The sequence below is a fragment of the Gavialis gangeticus genome, unplaced genomic scaffold (genome assembly GCF_001723915.1).
Source record: "Gavialis gangeticus isolate Ggan-Ray unplaced genomic scaffold, GavGan_comp1, whole genome shotgun sequence".
NCBI classification, from domain to species: Eukaryota; Metazoa; Chordata; order Crocodylia; family Gavialidae; genus Gavialis; species Gavialis gangeticus.
In genome coordinates, this window is record NW_017729024.1 from 156,008,571 (window position 1) to 156,028,926 (window position 20,356).

The 20,356-nt window shown below is 42.5% G+C and overlaps 1 long non-coding RNA gene across 2 annotated transcripts; it reads right to left on the reverse strand.

Moving 5' to 3' along the window:
- Positions 1 to 1,141: 1,141 nt before the first annotated feature.
- On the reverse strand, positions 1,142 to 20,109 carry LOC109297869. Of its 2 annotated transcripts, none has more exons than XR_002097448.1 (3): positions 19,254 to 20,109; positions 18,366 to 18,490; positions 1,142 to 1,495 (listed from the first exon to the last, which is right to left on the reverse strand). It is a non-coding gene; the product is annotated as an uncharacterized LOC109297869 (long non-coding RNA). The 2 variants fall into 2 exon arrangements; XR_002097447.1 differs by lacking the exon at positions 1,142 to 1,495 and adding an exon at positions 17,499 to 17,559.
- Between the last annotated feature and the right edge of the window lie 247 nt (positions 20,110 to 20,356).

Here is a 20,356-nt window from a genome sequence, read left to right on the forward strand (position 1 = left end):
GGGGGGGGTTGATACCTGGATATCCAGGCATCAAATTTTGAATCCACACTACAAATATGCAGAGCAGCAAACCTTTTTTTGTTCCCAGGGTGCCTCTTGTTGCATCTCAAACTGCTTTCAGACGTAGCAAGAGGCACGTGCGGGCTTGTCTGGACACGCCCTCATTTTCCATAATACAAAACCCTTGCTCGGTTGATGATGTGGTGAGAACTCCTTGGCACATTAAGTAATATCTCATTGTCTCCTTGTACTCCCTTGTCTGTCTATATTCACTTGCTGTCTCTTGTCTTATTCTTTGATTGTAATCTCTTCCGGGTGGAGTGGTTTTTGTTCTAATGCAATGAGGTTCTGCTCCATGACTAGACTTCATAGTTCTGTTCCACTAACACCAATACTAATAATATTGCATCGCATATATCTTCCCATACAGGTTTGAGAGAGACCCGTTTTGTTTTTGATTTTCCTTATTATCAATATTTTACTGCACCTGATGTAAACTAGTTATTATTTCTATAGCTTCTTCAGTCTGGTGGCATCGAAGTAAATATCACAGGCTATACCATCAGAGAGAGGTTGTTAGACATGTCAGCTGGAGCACTGTTTCTGATTTCTTGTGTATAATTTTCTTATTGCAGTGGAAACAGGTTACAGACTCCTAATAAGGTGAATATGCTTATTTCTTAGCTGGGGGGTACTAACTGCACTAATTACAGGGGATCCAGCACATTTGTCTTCTCTCCTGAAGGAAAAAAAGGGGGCTTTTAATACATGTCTGAAAAGAACCTAGGAAAACAATGACCCCCAAGGATGGCAGAATAGGGGTTAGAATGGAGATAAAGGGAATGTGCCTTTTTATGGGAATATGGTCCTGGGAATGTGACAAATGGAGGCAGTTGTGCTTGAGGAAAAGGTACCTGTTGGTGTGTGAGAGAAATATTTGACAGTAACCAGGGTGAGAAGAGCAGCGAGAGATCACCAGGATATTAAAGTTAAGGAGTCACTGTGTCTTACAGCACAAACCTAGGGTTGATAAAATAAGAGAACTGACATTTCTGGGGGAAAAGGATTTTCAAATTGAGGAAAAAACATTGCAAATAAACTGCAGCAGAGAGTTGTATAACTTGTCAAAGCAATGCTGTTTAACTGAAGAACAGTTCCAGTAAGAGTTCTGCTAACTTCCCATTGAGGTGAAGTCACAGAGAAACTATCACAAGCCTATAAGGACTACCGCTTGGATGTGCCCCACTTTACACATTTTTTTTACCTAGCCACTTAGCTTGGTTTAAATGGAGATATTTACTATAATGATTTAGAGGTTTGAGGGAGGTCTTCTATGTGATCAGGAAAGAATTCTTATTGACAGCAAATAGAAAAACACACCATCCCAGAGCAAGAAGTAGACACACAGCCAAACTCTGCTGTGGGTGACGTCAGGGGCAAAGTTTCCATTGACTTCAGTGGGACCAGGATTAGTCTGATACTGAATCAAAGGAGCCTAAGAAAAAGGATGGAAACATTATTTTAACCCCGCCCCCCCCCCACCCCCCCGTAGAATCTAAACTCATAGCTAATAACAGGCTGGATGCATTCTGCAAATAACTCATGACACTTGGTGTGTACTTGTGAACCAGTGTTGTCAACCACGGGCTCCTAGCTGCTAATCACCGGGCTCCAGCAGAATCCAGCATTGTATGCATCAGTGTCTCTGTGCAGAAAACTGGTGGTGGGGGCACTTTAACTAAAGCTCGTTTAACAAGCTTTAGTTAAAGTGCTCCTGCCACCATTTTTCAGCACAGGGACACTGAGATACATGATGCTGTAGGTGTTTAAATTAAAGCTTCTTTCCCCTCAACCCCTCCTGCTCCCCACACTCCTGGAGCACATGTATAAATGCCCTTTATCGCTACTAGAAAATAGTTTTGGCTTGATTCAGCAGAGTATTCTGGTATATGTTTTTTGAACTATGCTTTAAGGCCACCTTCACCAGGTGAAGTATTTAAGCATCTGCTTAAAATTAGCACCGCCTGAGTCTCATTGAACTCAACAGAGAAGTTTAGATGTTTTCCTGATCTAGCCCTATTAAATTATTGCAGAAATTAATTCTCAATCCCCAAAATGATTCCCCATCCCAAAGAGCTCCAAATCAATGACTATATAAAATAAATACCAAAAACTTCAAATTAAAATACTGTCTGTACCCTAAAATTACTTTCTATGTCTCCTTCCTGGAACAGAGTGAAAGGGTCTATGCCCCATTTGAAAGGACAGGATAAGGTGAAATGTAGTTATAAATTTGAATATCATAACCATGTTTTGCTGCAGGACATACTAGTATTCTGGGGACACTGTCAGGATTGGCTTACTGTGATTTTTCTAGTAGGACAATAAAAAGTACTGCCAAGAATTTGGGACAGACATTTTGGGTATCTGCTTTGGCTTGCTTTTTAAAGAAATACACTTAACTAAATGCACTGTCCCTCAATTTCAGTCAAATTCCCAGTCATCCTATGGAGCTAAATTAAGATCTAAGAATAAATTAAAGAAAACTTCCTGGAGGGTAAAAGTTTATCCTCTTTAATACTCTATGTGGATTCAATGCATTGAGTCATCTTCATTATAGTGCAACAAAACACAACTTCAGACCTAAAATAATCAGCAGTATGAGTCATATCACCCATTGCTTAAGGTCTAAAGTCATGTTCTAGCATTGCCATGTAACACAAGCAGTTTGAGCTGACTAAAAAATAAAATTGTTTAGCATGGAAAAGGGAATAAATCTGATGAACTGTTAAAAGAAGTCTGAGAAGTTTATATGACTTTCTACATCGCTACATCATCTCACAATGGGGACACAGCTAAGCCCTGCTGGATATGTGAAGAATCATGTTTGCAGTCTACATGGCTGAAGTGTAAGTTATTCTTTGACCCAGTCCATGAGAGGTTTTCCATCCACTACAGTGCAAAGTGGCTTGACCCCTTGGCAATGTGGGAAAAGAGAAGGGTTGTAACATAATGAATTGTCAGTGTGCAATTGGTGTAAAGTATGTCTCAACAAGAAGTGCACTTGTAGGCAGTGAACTTCCAAAGAAAAGGCCGGGTAACAAATCATTTCAGGTTCTGAGATGAGGTGAAAAAGCCGTTTTGTGTGTTCAACAGGTGTCCAAGCCTTCTGAAAATCAGACTTTGTTTAATGTTTAAAAGCATGCCGAGGAAATTTCCAGAAGCTTTTAAAACTTTCCAGAGACTCTGAATGTAGATGTCTATTGTAACCTGAGGAAACAACATCACTTTAGATAGCTATTGACTGCATTTAAAAAAAACCCACACTTGCTAATAATAATTGCATTTTTTTTTAATCTACGTTTTAAAAAATTAAGCACTTAAACATCCCAGGCATCTCTTAAGCATAAATGAGGACATAAAGTCTGCCCTCTGGGGCCTCTGGCAGAAATTTGGTATAACAACAAGTGAAAGGCAGGCAGGAAAGGGGACTGGGAAGAAGGGAATACCGTGAAGGAGAGTACTAAGATTACTGAGTAACTCAGTAAAGGCATGTAGTATATCTTGATGGAAAAAAGGTACACCTGCGTCAACAGAAGTCTTCCCAGTAATTTTTGCATTCAGAGGTAGGCGCTTCTCTTTTTAGTGTGGACTACACAGTATTTTGAATTTTTCTCCCTCCCCCCCCAACACACACACACACACACACACACACACACACACGCCAGGTGGTTGTTGTTCCCCAGTGGCTTACTACAGTGTTTTGTGGGGCTTTGCGGGGGTGCAACCAGCACAGCAACAGTGGGTGCTGCTGAATCCGTCCCCACAGCCCCACTCACCTGGCCAAAAAACCAGTCAGAACATCTCTGCGTCTTGACTCCAGTTATCTGATTTTAACTTTGATAAGCGGGCAGTTCTCCTCTCTGGCATCTTTTCACATTCCCATTAAGAAAGTGTTTAAAGTTGTTTCCACATGAGTACATCCCATTCCTTGCCTGCAGCACCCCCACAAGCTGGGGTGTGTCTCCAGGTGAGGCTGAGTAGTGAAGCAGGAATTTTCCAGAGCCGGGAGGCAGCAGAGCTGTTGCAAGAGGAGCGTGCTGCTTTCGCTGGGATCAGAGCACCACACTCTGGAGAAACACGTGAAGGATTTTCTTACTTACTTGCATGGTACTTCTCCTGGCCTGACTCTTCTGCAGCCTGCCTCACTCTCTAAACAATGTCTACAGAGATGCTTTGTCTCCAGCGCTGGCCACTTTTGTGACAAATTCTCTCTCCTTAGTCCGCAATCACCTCAGATAGTCAGGGTTAGTAGTCTCAGTTCAGTTCTTTCCCTGAATATCTAGCGCTACTGATTTCCCCTCAGCCCAGGAAGTCATAGGGAAGGACAGGCTAATGAAACATGCTAATGAAACACTCCCCCAGCTCAGTGTGATTCTCTGATGCCAAGGAATAGACCCATCTGCAAGCACATTCTTGAATGCAGTAGTTTCTGGTCTTTGACAAACGTATTTGGGGACAAGAAGTCCGTGAGGAACAGAGAATGATTCATCGGACTGTATTTCCAATGAGATTGTAGTACAGTTTGTCCCTGTCAGATTTTAAATGACCATCAAAAAAAATAGATTGGATGACAAGAACAGAGGGGTAGAAAACAACACGTGAAAGGGATTCAGATTGTAGTTCTTGTTAGGAAAGAATTGTTTACCATTGGGCAAAATACCTGTGAAGTCTGGGGTTTCCTGGGGGGGAATTGGGTGGGGGGGTTGGTTTTTTCCTGTTTTTTGTTTTACACAATAGAGTTGGCCAGAAAAAGTGATTTTTCCTTTTCAAAGAAAATTTGACTGTTACAGCTCAGTAACACAGTAAAGAAAACATTTCTATTTTTTTTCTACAATAAAGAAAACATTTCTATTTTTTTTCTACAATAAAGAAAACATTTCTATTCAGAAAATTCATTTGTTCATATTCTATTCATTTCTATTCTGCTGCTTTGTGGGAATTGTAGTTTGGTTGCTATATGAGACACTAACCAGACTCATTCTCTTCTTTGGGCAGATCTTCTAACCAGACTACATCTTCCCTCTTACAAAGCCACTGTAATACACAATAGGACTTCCTGATCAAGCTGCAAGAGGTGTAGTCCATTTGGGAGTTTGGAAATCATTTTTAAATACATATATGTGGGCAATTCCAGGGGTAGGAGACAGCCAGAAGAAGGGACAGAAGCAGGAGTGAGAAACAGAGCAGAATGAACTACGATTCATGTCAGGGATAGCAAGGAGTGGTCTGAGACGAGGGAAGGGAAGAAGAAAAGACAGGAAATCAGTGCCTAAAGGGGCAAAAATTAGTGTAAATCTAATGTTAATAGAAGTATGACAGTTTTCACCAGCTGAAAGACCTTGTGTTGGGTTGAGTGAAGTAAGGCTTTAGATACAAGGGCAAACAGCCTGAACTTGATCATAGCACAATAATGCAGATCCATCTATTGGTATCAGATGGCAGGTGCTATATGCAAATATCAGGTCAATGGTAATCTTGCAGAACCTTTTTGACAAACCAAAAGCGAGCAAAGAAATCAGCCACATAATCTAATTCCAACATATTCCAGTACAGCAGAATATGACCATTTTTAACAGAGAGGCAGTTGTATTACTACTATCAATAAAAGTTAACATCAAGGATAAATTTAACTCACAAGATAGTGCATTCTGTCTAAAATAGTAGACAAGGTTACTGAGAAAATGCCATTTTACTATCTTTTATGCTGACAATGAGTGAGGGAAAAATGTCTTCTAACTAGGTAATGCCAACACATTTCAGTAGGACAACTAATTTATTCTAGCTGTTTGAGTCTGCCACCCCCAGAGTTTCTCCACGACTCCCACAGCTGGGCTTAGCGCAATCACTTTAAACTTAGACTAGGTTAATGGATAGGCTTCTTTGACATCTGCAAGAAAGGGAACATAAATTGCTTAGTGCCAAACTATGAATTAATACAAAAGCAAACTACTCAGAGGTGTTTTTATAGGTAACCAAAGGAGCATCACCAGAACTATCAGGACTACAGAGAAAGTTGCAGCCTCCCCTTGTGGGAGGCTTCTCTATAGACCAGTGGTCTCCAACCTCTTTAAATAGGAGATCACTTTTGAAATTTAAAAGCAACCCAAGATTTACCATGCACTGCGCCCCCCAGCAGGTAAATCTGTGGGGGAAGGGGCAGAGGGAGGGGAAAGAGACATGGGGGGAAGATGGAGGCCCCAGCCCTAGCCCCACCCCCTCCCTCACCACTGGGGCCTCGATCTGCCCCACTCCTCAATGGCAGTAAGGGAGGGAGTGGGGCAGGGGCAGGGACAGAGCTGCAAGCAGCTCATCTGGGGGGTGTGAGGAGGGGGCACATGCAACCTGGAAGAACACGGCAGGCACGTGACCCCAGTTCTGCACAAGGGGTGGGGCAGGGCAGGCTGCAGCTGTGGGCTGGGGCCAGCCTGTTCCTGGTGGAGGCTGGGCCACACTGTGCTCAGGCCAGGCAGTGGCACTGGGAGTGGGCTATGGGGGGGCTGCAGACACCCAAAAATTCACTGTAGCTCCCCCAAATTTCCTCCCAGTGCCACCACCACCCGCCCCGAGTGCAGCACGGCCCAGCCTCCTGCAGGGCCACAAACTACGTGTTCAGCTGGTCTCCACACTGCAAGGAAGCAGCGCAGTGCAGGTGTGGGAGGGTTGATCCCTGGATATCCTGAGGTAAAAAAAACCCATGTAAAAAAAAAAGCAGAGTGGCACATACAGTGTCTGCTGCTCAAAACCAGAGCTTAGCCAGCTGGAGCCACACTGTAGCTGCCAGCCAGGCTCCAAGTGGCAGAATTGCTGCTGCTGCAGCCCTGGGAGACCCATAGGACCCCAGGTAGGGCTGCTGGGGCCAGCCCAGTGCTGGCCCCAGCCTCCCCTGCCCTACCCAGGATAACCTGCCACACGCCAGAGCACACATGGCATGGTGTTCCCTGGGGACAATTAGTAGTGGCACAAGGTGTGCTGCTGCTAGTTGTTCTCACAGAACCAAACGTTCATGCTCATCTGGTCACGGCCCTAGTGTGTAAGACTGTTCCAAGTTTCTGATCACTTTTGTTAGTCTCACACACTAACTTAAAAGTCAAGCACACATTTGAGAAACAGACTTAAATATGAAGTTCATCAAGTTATGTATCACAGGGTCCAATTCTATAATCCCATTGGCTTCAACCAAAAGCTTTGCATGAGTAGGGATTATCAATACTTTTCATTGTTATAGCGGTATCTGTCATTCCCTTAACTTGTTAAAACATAAAGCTGTTGCTATATCAGCATACAGGACTTCAAAGTAGACATCTATTTAAAATGTGAAACTGGTAAAATAAAATTAAAACAATTTCTTCAGTGTTCTGTCTTCGAAAATTGTTATATTATAGGCATGGCACAGTAGCTTTGAGCCAGATGAACTACTGCTTTTACTTCCTCTATAAATGCAATATCTTTTATCGAGCCAACAGCTAAGTACGATTATTATTTATTTACTACCTAGAAACTGAGCCAAATTCATAAGCAACAACAAGTTCATTAGCTGCATTGGAGTTCTGTCTACTCATGTTACCAATATATTTGGCCCACTGAGTCATGGCCTTTACAAAAGAGCTTTTGTATCTATTAAATGTAATTACCAATATTGCCTACAAGATTCTATAAACCTCAAAGGGTTAGAGAACTGAAGACAGATACTGAACTTTGGGTTCTTATGAGGTAACATATTTAATCTTTTCCTAGCTTCAAGGGTAATTTTTTCATTTGAAAAAATCTGCAGATATACCAACAGGCTAAATCTAAAAGGCAGTTGAGTGTCTCCTGAGCATCTGCAAAACCTTCTTCTGGCTGTGCCCTCTGAAAGCACAGCTGCTGAGTGGAGCGACACAGAACAGAACCTGTTTAGAGCTGCCAAAAGCTATATGGATGTGAATGTACTCCAGATCCTTCCTTGGGGTGGCTTCTGTCTGCTGGCAGAATTGCTGATGGCAAAAGATGCATGTTATAGACCCTTAATGGCTCTTTCAGAGATTGGATATCAAATAGACTAATTTAGTATGTGTGATTGTTGCACGTGAAGAAACATCCACACCAGCTTTAGTCTAGCTAGCTAGGTAACTACAACCATGAATTATAGTAGTATGGGCTATAGTATGGGGTACTAAATGATTCACAGGATACTGTGTAGATACTCTGTGGTCACAGCTTCACTTCTGTAAGTACCTGGTATCTGTATGCTGCAGCTAACTCAGGTGCATGCATATATTTTGCAGACACACCTCTGATTGCAGTGTAGACATATCTTTATTTATGGGGTAGAGCTGGCCTTTAGGCCTGCAAAGTAACAGCATTCTACCTATGATTTGCAGGACTACATAATGTAAAGAAAAATGTCTTTGTTGTTGGAGTTATTGTTGTTTTAATGTATGGAGGATTTGAAACTGCCCTTGTAAAGATAGCTTTGGAAGTGCAAACAGAGATTAAGAGATACAAAATGAATGCTGAATTTGAAGGCATCTTGCTTTTTTCAAACAGCATGAATAATTTGTTCTATGCTTTGTCTTTGGGGGGGGTGGAAACCAGGACAATATATACTACAACTTGAGAAAAACTGTTTCACACACATGCAGGAACTGTAAGTTCTGATTAGATCCAGAGAAGCTCGACCACTATAAAACACCCTGCCTGGTCCAGTAAGAGAGTCCCGATTCAGTGAAAGTGTTTTTTGTTAGTAAACAAAGCTCTTAAAGCAGTCATGGGGCTCTATCATGTTGCCAATCTGGATTCCTGTTGTAGGTAGGGTGAGTCTTTACAGCTTCTTTAGGAACATTTGATTATCTGCAGTCTTTGATCAGGATTCCACGCACTAAAAGGAAGCCTCAAAACCTGACAGAGGCCCTCCCCCTGTGCACAAAAGAAACCCAGTGTGAAATCTAATGCATAAGGATATACAGTGCATTCTGAAGTCTTATGTGACATCCATGAAAAGATTCCTGGTTCCATAAGAAATAGTAACCTACGGCCAAGTCATCCAGGGAGATACTGATGTGCTCTCTGTATAATAGTGTTTCCCAAATTTTTGATATCTAGGAAAAACTTTTTTTCTAGACTAAAATTGGTGGCACTTCCCACACCTCAGGCTGGATCTGGTCCACGGGCCTGATTCTGTGCATGGTGCTGGCCTATCCAGAGCCCAGTACCTCTGTGTAGGGCTGGTACAACAGAAATCTGACCCAGTCACATGCGGCCAGCCCAGCTGGGGCACAATTCCTCTGTACAGGGCCAGTGCAACTACAACCCATCCAAACAAACAGAATCGGCCCACTACAGAGCAGTCCAGCCACGCAGAGACCTCTCAGAGCCCTGTAGAAACTCTCTTTCCTTGGAAAGAGCCATGACCAACACTCTTGCCTGTTGAGCAGCCAGTGCGGAAAAGCCTAGGACTATGAGTGACTGGTGCCTCCTAAATCTGGGGGGCACCCACAGAAGCTGCCAATGGCAGTGGCCTTGTCAGGGGAGCACCTGCCCTACCGACGGCATCAGTGTCGGCCATCGGGGGGGCACCAGCCCCATCAGGGGGGCATGTGCACCCCCATGCATCCCCTACTAGTTGCCTATGCCTGGGACCATGCAGGCAGACATCCCTTATGAGAGAGTCCTGCCAGGGCCTCAGCTCAATTCCCTGCAGAAGGGAAGGGGGGCTGCTCTAGCTGAGAAGTCCAGAGAGAATATCTGTCCAGTTTCAAACCAGTTCAGCCTAGTCAGGTTAGACTAACCTACAAAGATTGAATCAATTCAGTCTCAGGCTTTTTGAATGTCTGTCCCTAGCCCAGCAGCAGTGAAGCAGGCTAGCTGAGCATGGCTCTCACTTTAAGCTAAGCTCTGCTAACATGGCCCCCCACTGCAATACATCCCTGACTCCAGCTGGGCTCTGAGCATCACGGCAGTGTCACCAAGCGAGCTGAGAAGAATGAAGGCAGGAGAAAAGGAAAGAAAAGCTGCTACAGCTGCAAAGATTAGGTCAGAGGGCTCAAAATGGGACATGCCCAACACATCTTAACAGAAAAATCTGTCCTGTAAGTGAACATGTTAAAAAAGTTAAGAATGCTTTTCAGCTACATCATTTTTTCAGAGCCTAAGTCCCTAATTAGTAGCAAGTTGAGATCCTTATGAGTCATCATCAATTAGGAGGAACAGAGGAGAAGCTTTGGCTTGCTTTTGGAGACAAACTCCGTAGGGAAGATAGTAATTTTGTTGAGATTCCTTTCCCTGCCTGTCAACATCAATGTTCTCTCTCTGCCTGATGCACAGTTGGTACTAAGTATCACTGGCAACGTGCACTGTCTTTAGAGCACAAGGGGCATGAGGAGGGGTATGATTTCATGGTCTGTGCTGGCAGGAAGGAGTATTTCCATAGTCCTAATTCCCAGCTCTTCATGCACTGTGGAAAATTTGTTGGGTCTGGAATCAGGGTTTGGTATCCCAGCAGCTGTATACAGGAGTACTCTGCATGGGTTCCACAGGCTAAAACAAAAGAAAATGAAAGCTTCACATTTGGTTTGATTATCTATTACATACTAGTGCTCAAGATCCAGGTATGTACAGAACTAGCTTTTTTTTAACCACTTAACAGAAGTGCATAGCTTTACAACACTTTAAAATGGGTACAGTGCTTTAAATTAACCTTGTTAAATGAGGTATTAAATTTGAAGTCCTGTGTTTTACAGCACTTTAGCAACCTACAGTGCTTTAAGTAATTTCTATATGCTGGTCAAATCTCTGACCAGTGGAGAAGCCCCAGGATGCTGCAGAGCGCACGCTGCCTCCTAGCCTGAAAAGTGCAGGGTGGCTCAGAGGTTGCCCCAACCAAACACTATACTTCTGTCATGTTTAAGACTGCTGTAACTTTATAGTGCTATAAAAAGTGCTCTAAATTATCGTGCTGTAAAACATGTACAGAGTACTTCTGTACAGGTAGCCTATACAGAAGGCACAGAAGACCTTGAATGGGGTTCTGCACTACAATAGTGCCAATTCTGACTGTATCGGACTTTTGTCTCAAAGTCACTACTCCCAGAGTCATGGAATTGTGAAACTCTCAGTATTTGCTTTAAATAAATCTGGTTTCTCACCCTCATGACCAGAAGGCACACTACAGGCTCAAAAAACCTAGAATTGTTTTTTAAGTCATGTGATTTTTAAGGCCTGTGAGAGGCCTGACTCAAGATTTTGAACACTTGAGGCACATCCAGACAAGCGTGCATGCGGCGCCATAGACCCGTCTGCAGCACCGCACACATCATACTTGCAGGCATTCTCCAGGCTGCTAATTTTCTAGAAGAACAGCAGCACACATGGTAGCAGCTTGCACTGCCCAGAACTGGAGCCTGGCCAGCAGGAGACATCCTTTGGCTGCTGACCAGGCTCCCTGCTACTGGACGGCTGATGCTGAAGCCCTGGGAGGCCCCCAGGACCCCAGGGAACGCTGGTAGGGCCAAACCAGGTACTGGCCCCAGCCTCTCCTACCCTACCCAGGGCAACTTGCTGCATGCCAGAGCGTGCATGCACGGGCATTCCCCAGGGTACAAGCAGCAGTGGCACAATTATGTGACACTGATATTTGTCCCTGGGGCAATGAACAAGTGCTCTTGTCTAGATGTGCCCTTGGAACTGGAAGTACAAAGAAAGAGATGAATTTCCTCCTAACTGGAATATTTAGGCACAAATCATTCATTATCCTTGAGATATGGAGCAAGAATTACAGAAATATTTTGAGTAAACAGATATAGGACACTCCAAAACCTAAAAGGAAGCATGTGTCTTAAATAATGCTTGATTGTATCAGATTTACTATCCTCCTGTGTTAGCCTTTTCTGTAGCCGTGCAACATCTGTAAACAGCAGTCCTTTTCAATATGACTTTTTAAGAGCAGTCAGAAATAAATATACAAACAATTTGGACCTACACAATGGAAACACTTAATTTTTATTTAGGCATAAAAGCTCCACATCTGTTTGAAAGCTGTCCTGTTCCTCTGATTTCTTGGAAAATATTTATGTTAGATGGAAGAAGTGAGCTTCTCTCCGACTCTTGCCTAAACAGGAAGAGTTTTCTAGCGCATTTCAACCCAGATTTTTCTCCTAACTTTCCCCTGCAGTTTTTCACAACCATGGATCACAAGTTTCCCAAAAACGTTTTAGGAGTCAGTGTGTGCATAGATATAAAGTAATAGAGGCTTGTGTATTAGAAAAGGGGTAGACATAACAGCAAAAATGTTGTTTGTAGTTATTAAAATTAACTAGGAATAATAAGGCACCAAATAGCTCCCCAGACTTGCACTTGGCTGGTTTGCTGTGAATGAATGTTGCTTCACAAGCAATATGGGGGGTAAGCGATGGGGGTGGTAGAGGGTGACAGGAATAGTCAAGGCAGTATTCACTTTGCTCTGTTTGGAATGGCAACACATTATTTTACTACTTTTAGAGCACAAGTAAGAACAGGGAAAGTTATGGTTCCTGTTTTACTGGCATCAAATCATGTAAGCTTTCCCCTGGAGTTCCCCCTGCTTGAGGGAATTCTTTTGAAAGGGATGGTGTCAGCCCAGGTGGCTATCCCAGCACACTTCTAAGAGTGCACAGTACTACACTCTTGGGCTAGGGACAGAAGTTACACATAAACCAGTTTAAGTGATCAGAAACTGGTTTAAACCTGTAACAAAACATGAGTTCAGTGCACATAAACCAGTTTCAAAATGGCTGAAATTGCAGCCCTGGGCTAGCTGTGCTGTTCTCCAGAGAGCACCCCCCACCCCACCCCTTCCTTGCTGCTCAAGTAGGGATTCACCCCTCTCCCACAGCATGGACCCCCAGCCCCATGTGGTATGCTAGTTAATGCTGAGAGATGTGTGTGTGTGTGTCTCCAATTTCACTGGTACAGGCAGACAGGACAGTGTCCGCTTAGGACTTTTTGGAGCTAATCAACAGGTCAGCTGGTAATTCCTCGGGCGAAAAAAGGTTTAAAAAGAGCTTGAACTAATGTGAGAGGCTTTTGTTTTGTTGATAGGTTGATAAGTGCTGTGTAATCATCTCCCTGCTGGCTCCCTCCCCTGTCAGGTTTGCATATAGTATGAAGAAGCAGGGAGCGGGTGATTGAAAAGCTCACTATCATCAACAGATGCATGCACTGCACACCCCCATTTTGCCTCAGAGTGCTAGTCAGGGGCTGGCAACACTCTTGCCCCTAGAGCAGATGTCGCAGGCAGGGTGGGGGTTTACACCTCTCCCTAATCAGAGCATTCTGCTGGGGCCTGGCCACGTCCCCATCAGGTCAGCACTCTGGAAGGGAAGGGAGGGATGCTCTAATGCCCCCCAGCTTCTAGCCTGAGCCACTGTAGGCATGTGTCTGCATTTCCTCAGTCCAGAGGGAATGACTATGCAGTTGCAAACTGGTTCAACCTAGGCAAGTTAGACTAACCTGCAAAGATTGAATCAGTTTAGGCTCAGGCTTTCTGAATGTCTGTCTCTATCCTTAAGGAGTTAGGGCAGAGATGCACTGTGTTATTCATATGGATGCTGTCACAGTTCACTAGGCTGGCCAGCCTAGGGGATAGAGCCAGGAGTGGAACCAGGAATTTCAGGGGTAGGGTCAAAAGCCATGAGTCAGGAGTCAAATACCAAGCCAAGGTTAAGATCCAGGAATCAGAAGTTCAGTTACCAAATCCAAGGTACAATGCACAGGGTGAGGTCCAAGAACACAGCCAAACCAGGGTCAAGAACCTGGAAGCAGATCCACTGAGAAATCCAAAGCCGAAGTCCAGCAACAAACCAAAAGCAGGGTCAGAAAGCAGGAAAGCCAGAGACATTGCTAGGAAAGGAGCAGCTGAGAGACTATAGACCAGTAGGTTGTGCAACAAGGCTTAGATGTTGGAGCAGTTCCTTAAAAGTAGCACATTGAGCCAGTCCAGGTGGGCACACTCAAACTTACCCACTTCCTTGGCTTTAACTTTACTGTAGCTTAAATAGCAACAGAACTTGAGCTGCCTCTCCAGACTAAGCAGTTCTGAAGGGTTTGCTTTCTCCTTACCCACTGTTTCCTCTGATATCCTGACAGAGTTAAATACCAATTGTTACAATAAGCTAGCCAAACTTCCTCAGCAACTTAATTAATTTCTAATGCCACTAGCAAGTTCCATTACACCTGCCACTCAGTTAATAGTCTATTAGAATTAGCCAGCATGTATGGAAATAAAGTCAAGCCATTTCAGTATATCATCTGTGTGTCTGATTTACATTTTTGAAGGCATCCATCATTAAAGTTTTTTATTAAAGTATGATTAAAATGTGTAGATTTGTTACTGAATCTGTGGGAATTGTTTATGTCAGACTTATTTGCAGAGGGAGGGAGTCTGTCTTTGGACAAAGTAAAAATGTGTGATGCTTAATTTGTTACAGTAGAATACCTTAACATTAGGAGTTTGTATAGTAAGACAGAGTCCTAAGACACCCTAAATTACACTGATGCCAGGGGAAAGACTCTTATTGGACTTCAGCCGGCATTAGTTTGGGCTGGTAAAGGCACAACAAAAAAATAGAAGCCCTAACTTTGTGTAATTTATATCATGTCAAAAGTATTTGAGATTAGCATTGTAATAAATCCACCCTACTTTATGGTTAGAACACTGATTCACAAAGCTAACTTCCTGCAGCTAGGAGGACACTGGAGTCATATAGATTGTAATGGTTACATATTAAATCCCTATTTAATTTATTTAGCTAGTCAAATATGTAGGGTGAGTTGGCTAATCACATTTTAGCAATACAGAAATCATACTGCTCACACCAGATTAATGCTATTAAGAAAGCCTAAGGGCATGCTAAATGCAGAGTTAGAAATAGAAGCCTACCCCACACATCAACAAGCACACCTGGAGAAAGACATGTCACAAGCTATTTCAGTTGTGGATAGAAGGAAGAGAAACAAACACTTCAATCAGGAGTCTTAATAGGTCAATTATGTCCTGCATTTGCCTGACAGAATCAATGCACAGGAAGCTAAAATGGGAATTTGGGTGACTAAGTACTCCTCTGAGTCTCTCAGTAACTTGTTTTGATGTCCTGCTGAGGTGCCGTGGCATATTTGAAAACTTCCTTCCTTCCTCTGCTAATGATTAGGGTGTAAGTAAGCCCAAATCACCCAACCAGTGCCAGAATACACAGCTGACAGAACCTTTATTATAAATTATATTGCAAACTGACACACAACTCTTACAGGTTTAGTGTTACTGACGTTGCTAATATGTACTGCCAAATTCTGCTTCAATTACACCATACAGTCCCATTGGGTTTAATAGCGGAGAGTAGAATTTGACTAATTACCCCAGAGAAGTTAGGAATGTCTGAGAAGAGACTTGTTCATTGCTTTCCAGTCAATAGCTAGAAAATCCCGCAATTGCTCTTATGACACAGACTGGTATTTGGCATGTTGATTTTTGTTTGGTTTTATATTGTTTTGAACATGATGGCTTTCTATTATCTATTGATGACCTTATTTTGTTTATAATTTAACTTTTCAAAACACTTCACACACATTTATTTAAGTCTTCAACTGAATTTGACACACAATATATATTTTCACTTTGATATTTACTCCAAGGTAAGCTGAGCCTAGAGATACATTTCTGTTTAATGTTTTGTTTCCTTCACCTTGAAATTGTCCATGAGAATGATACATTTGTATTGTGATGTCACAATGTCTTGTGAACACACTGAAAAACAACATTCATTTATTATTTGACTTAGCTAATTTTCTGTAGCTTCACCTCCTAGTTCAGATTGTTATGACCTTTCCTAAAAACCTATTCACATTAAGTATAAAACATTAACCTTAAACATTGTCCTTGTCCATTAGCCATTTATAATCATATACAGAATAAAGGAATGTGCTCCCAGGAAGGAAGGAAGATGGATTTTTTGCTCTCTTTTTCCAAGAAACCCCATGGATAAACCAATGTAATTATACATTTAAATTAAAATTATTATTCAGACATATCTCTACATGGTATAGGGATCCAGTCAGGATACTATCCATGGTAAATAAGGCAAAAAAAGTTAGAAGTGAGGCTATGTAAAGCTGTGTGAATAACTGATTTTTTCTCTGTTTTCGGAGATGGAAGAAAAAGAAAAGGAAGCAAAAGAAAAAACACATTTTCTCCAGACATTTTGGAAAATTACAAATAGTTAATTTGCAGTTGAACAAAATGAAATAATTACATTCACAGGAGAACTGTAATAACACCATTCACAAACCCAGCGCAGAAAGAGAGGAGGTGCAGATTGCTTGTCTGTAGTCCAGTGGTTAGGAGTTTGAAAAGTGGGATATGTTTCAAATCAGGCAGAAAAGGGATATGAATTCAGGTGTCCTATCTCTCCAGGGAACCACTGGGGTACAGGATGCACTGGGGCCTGGGTGGTTATCTTTGGTAGTTCCGAGCACATGGACCAAGTCTCACTATTAAAACAAACACATTGTTCCAACATTTCTAAATTTTGTTGTCATTCTTTTTATTAGCCACAATTATTTGCTAAGATGCATCTAAATTCATGAATAGTGTCTGAAACTTCATTTGTTGTAAGTAAACTATTTACCAAAATAAGATTTACGCATCTCTACAAATAACTCCTCTAACTCAAGGCTTCATGACCTCTCTACCAAAGTGAGTCTCTCAGTATCTTTCATGACTTAATTCCTCTCTATTACAGCTTGAGTTAAGGCAGAATATCCTAAAAGAAAGTACAGTTATGAGATAAAATCTCCCCTTCTGGAAGTCTGTCTTTCTACAGGGTTGTCATGCCATAGAGTCAGTATTTGGAGTATGGAAATGTTTAGAGAAAAGTATGTTTTCCTTTCCAAATAAATGTAATGTTCTGTTAAAGAAACAAAGCTGCTTTGTATTTTAATATGTTGGTTAAAAATGTATTACTTTCTGTCTAACCAGGTTCTTGTTAATTCCATACTATATTTCCTTCTTTTACAGTTAATTAATCATCTGACAATCCCCTTTTGGTTCAATACTGCTGCTTTTTCAAGTTTTCTGGAACCTGCTTTTTATTTTTTTAATTTTGTCAAAGAACACTGACCAGAGTCCTGTGTAGCCCCTGAAGTTTTTTCTAATTAGATTCCCACAGTTTTTTTATTTGAAAATATTGCAGTGCTCTTTGGATACAGAATAATGTTAACCGTACAAATAAAAAACACTTTCTTGGGCTTCAATGGTTCAGAGAAAAATATTGAAAAAAAAACAATGGGCAAAATCAGTATTCTTTTAGTAGCCTTTAGACTTAAACCCCTGCACGTTTAAGTATTTGTCAGGTATTTTCATAGCACAGTGTAATACTCCATAACACAAGGATAACTCCATAACACAAGGATAGTGCCTGGAAACACAAGAGAGGCAGTAATGAAACTACTGTCCTTTATTCTGTTTTCTCTATTATATAACCAGGCAAACTGAAAAAACAACATACAATGAAGCCTCATTAAAATCACATTACTGTCCTAACAAACAAAAGCAATCAAATGTTATGATTTCCGTTACTCATTCTGTCACTCTGAGCATGCAAGTCCTGTGCTCTGTTCCCTGCATCGACTCTGGATACAAAGAAAACCTAAATACAAAATCTCTCCTGATAGTCAAAGCCCTCCATGGTACAGTCCCCAGCTTACTGAAAGTTTGCCCCTCACTTTGCAACTGTAAGTCATAGCCCATTACTTCACTGGAAGCATCAAATACTTTCCAGTACTCAGAGATTCAGGTTTTCCAGTAGAGACGCTAGAATGATCCAGCTCAAGTTGGTGGAAGGAAGGCATTAGGACCCATGTGCCATAACCCCTACTACCCATTCCTCAGCTGCAGCAGGGCATGGCATGCCTATTACCTAACTGTGTCAAGACACAGGGCAAAGCTCCCCATCCACCAAAGTCCCCAGCAGCTGACTGTGACATGGAGCAGAGACAGCTCCCCGCTGCCAAAGCCACAACTCTATGATCTGGGTCCACAGGCTCTGTAGGCCAGATCTAGCCCATGGGCCATAGATTGCCAACCCCTGATCTAGACAGGTTAGTGTACACTAGGGAAATGGAATGCAGGACACACCAGGCTGGTGGTGGTGGTGCAATGTTTCAAATAAGATGTGAAGCCAGATTCCTCCCTATTCAAGTTCAACAAAAGTCCCATAGAAATTTTCACAAAAGCTGCTGAGTTGTTACCTCTAGTAACCTTGCTAACTCTGATAAATTAATAACATTCTACTTACTAAACTTAATTTTTCTTTGAATAGGCTTTTCTTCACTTTGTATCCTGACCTACATGCAGTGGTTTGTAGACTGAGGGTGACACCTTCCAACCCAGAAGTGAGAAGTGATCTTTGCAGTCAAGAACCTATTAGATAAGAAAGCAAGAATTAAAATTGTTTTTACAACTTCAGTGGAGTCAAAATTACACCCAGGCTTTTTTCTTTCCACAGGACTTTATTCAGTCTAAAGTATGAATGGTACTCTATGAATAAAACATGTCAAATATTTATTTGCCCATTAATGTATGACTCTAGGCTTATTTATTGCTGTTTCCAAACCCTGCACTGAATAATAAATGATTCATTTCCACATGCACTTTCCCCTCCAGTTGAAACACTGATAGTGCCACAAGCATGCATAAATTTATGTTTATAACTTACCTGGCCAGTACCATGCAGGATCTATGCCAAATACTCTCTTATATGGGTCAAGTTGTTCTGTGTGGGAATGAGAGCTATTTTATGGCTAGTCCAAAACTGTGGCACTCCCATAACTAGAAGAATCCTCAAAGCTCATCAACTTCTGCTCCAAATGCAAAATGCAAAAGGTAAGACCAGCCTTCTCAGATATACTTATTGATCAACATACATACACACACATAACCAGAACCCAGAAGCAAAACCCTACCAAAACTCAGTCTACCTTATCCTACTTATAATTCTCCCTCTGAAGAGGACAAGGGCAAGAACAAGATGTTCATCACATCAATTCAGGCATACTTGGTAGAAGCTCAGGTATAAAAGTGAAGATGGTATAAAAACCCATAAGTAGAACTCAGGTTTTGAAGGTCAAGGCCCACTATTTTCAAGTACAAGACAATCCTTTCTCTGCCTTCATTCACCATTCACCTTCCAATTTCTTCGGTAATGAGGAAGAAGTCTCGAAATGATGGTATCTTTCCTGACGCACCTTTGATTTTTTTCCAGAAGCACCACCCATCTGATGCACCAAATCAAATCAGGGTCCTGTGGAGAAAGTAGTTCGCAATATGTAATTAAAAGTTATGTTCTGCATGTAAGAGGACACAATTCAAGTTGCCTATCCTAATAGTCAAGTACCATATTTATTCAATTCCAGGACAAGCTCCCTCTCTCCCCCTCCCCCTCCCATTCATCATGGAGAAAACAAAGTGCTGTCTTAGAATCAAGTATCAGACCACCCAAGCTGGGAGCTGTGGTGAGAGGCAGTTTTTATAGCCCAGCTTGGTCAGGGACAGCTGACCAAGTCCGGTATCTAGTCCCAGCCCAGCTCCTCTCCCCCATTTCCCTGGCTGGCAGGGAACAGATGCTGGAAGGATGAATCTGCATGCCATTGCTGTTGTCCCCAAGAAGATCTGAGCTTCCTGAGCATCCACTCCCCATGCCTCCCAGTTGGAGCAGTCTGACTCCCAGCTGATATAGGCATGGGATCCCCAGAGCTGCTCCTCACCTGCTCCTACACCACATTGGAGGAAGCAGCTGAGGTAGATGCACAGAGTCCTCCTTCCAGCTTCATCCTAGCCAGAAGAGGGGTGGAGGGAAAGGACAGCCAGACAGGGAAGGAGGAAGCTGCATACCACTCATGTTGCTCCCAGCTGATCCAGACTCCTTACACAGCTGCTTCATGCAGCAAGAGCAAGTGCAGGTCAGGAGCAGCTGTGGAGCAGATCAGCTGGAGACAGAGGCAGGAAGTGGAAGGTGGGGCATACACAGAAACAAGTGAGGGGGCAGGCAGCAGTGGGTAAGTGGCAGGCAGAGGGGAATAAGTAGGAGAGGGAAAGCAGCAGAGGTCAAGCCACACCACTTGCCTCCCTACCACCTGCTCCCCCATTGCTTGCTCCCCTGCTGCTGCTTTCCCACCACATCAGTAGGGAGGATAAATTTAAGACAACCAAGGCACCCAGTATTAGATTCTAGACATGGAAAATTATGACAGATTTATAATGTACCATGTCTAGAATCCAATTATTGGG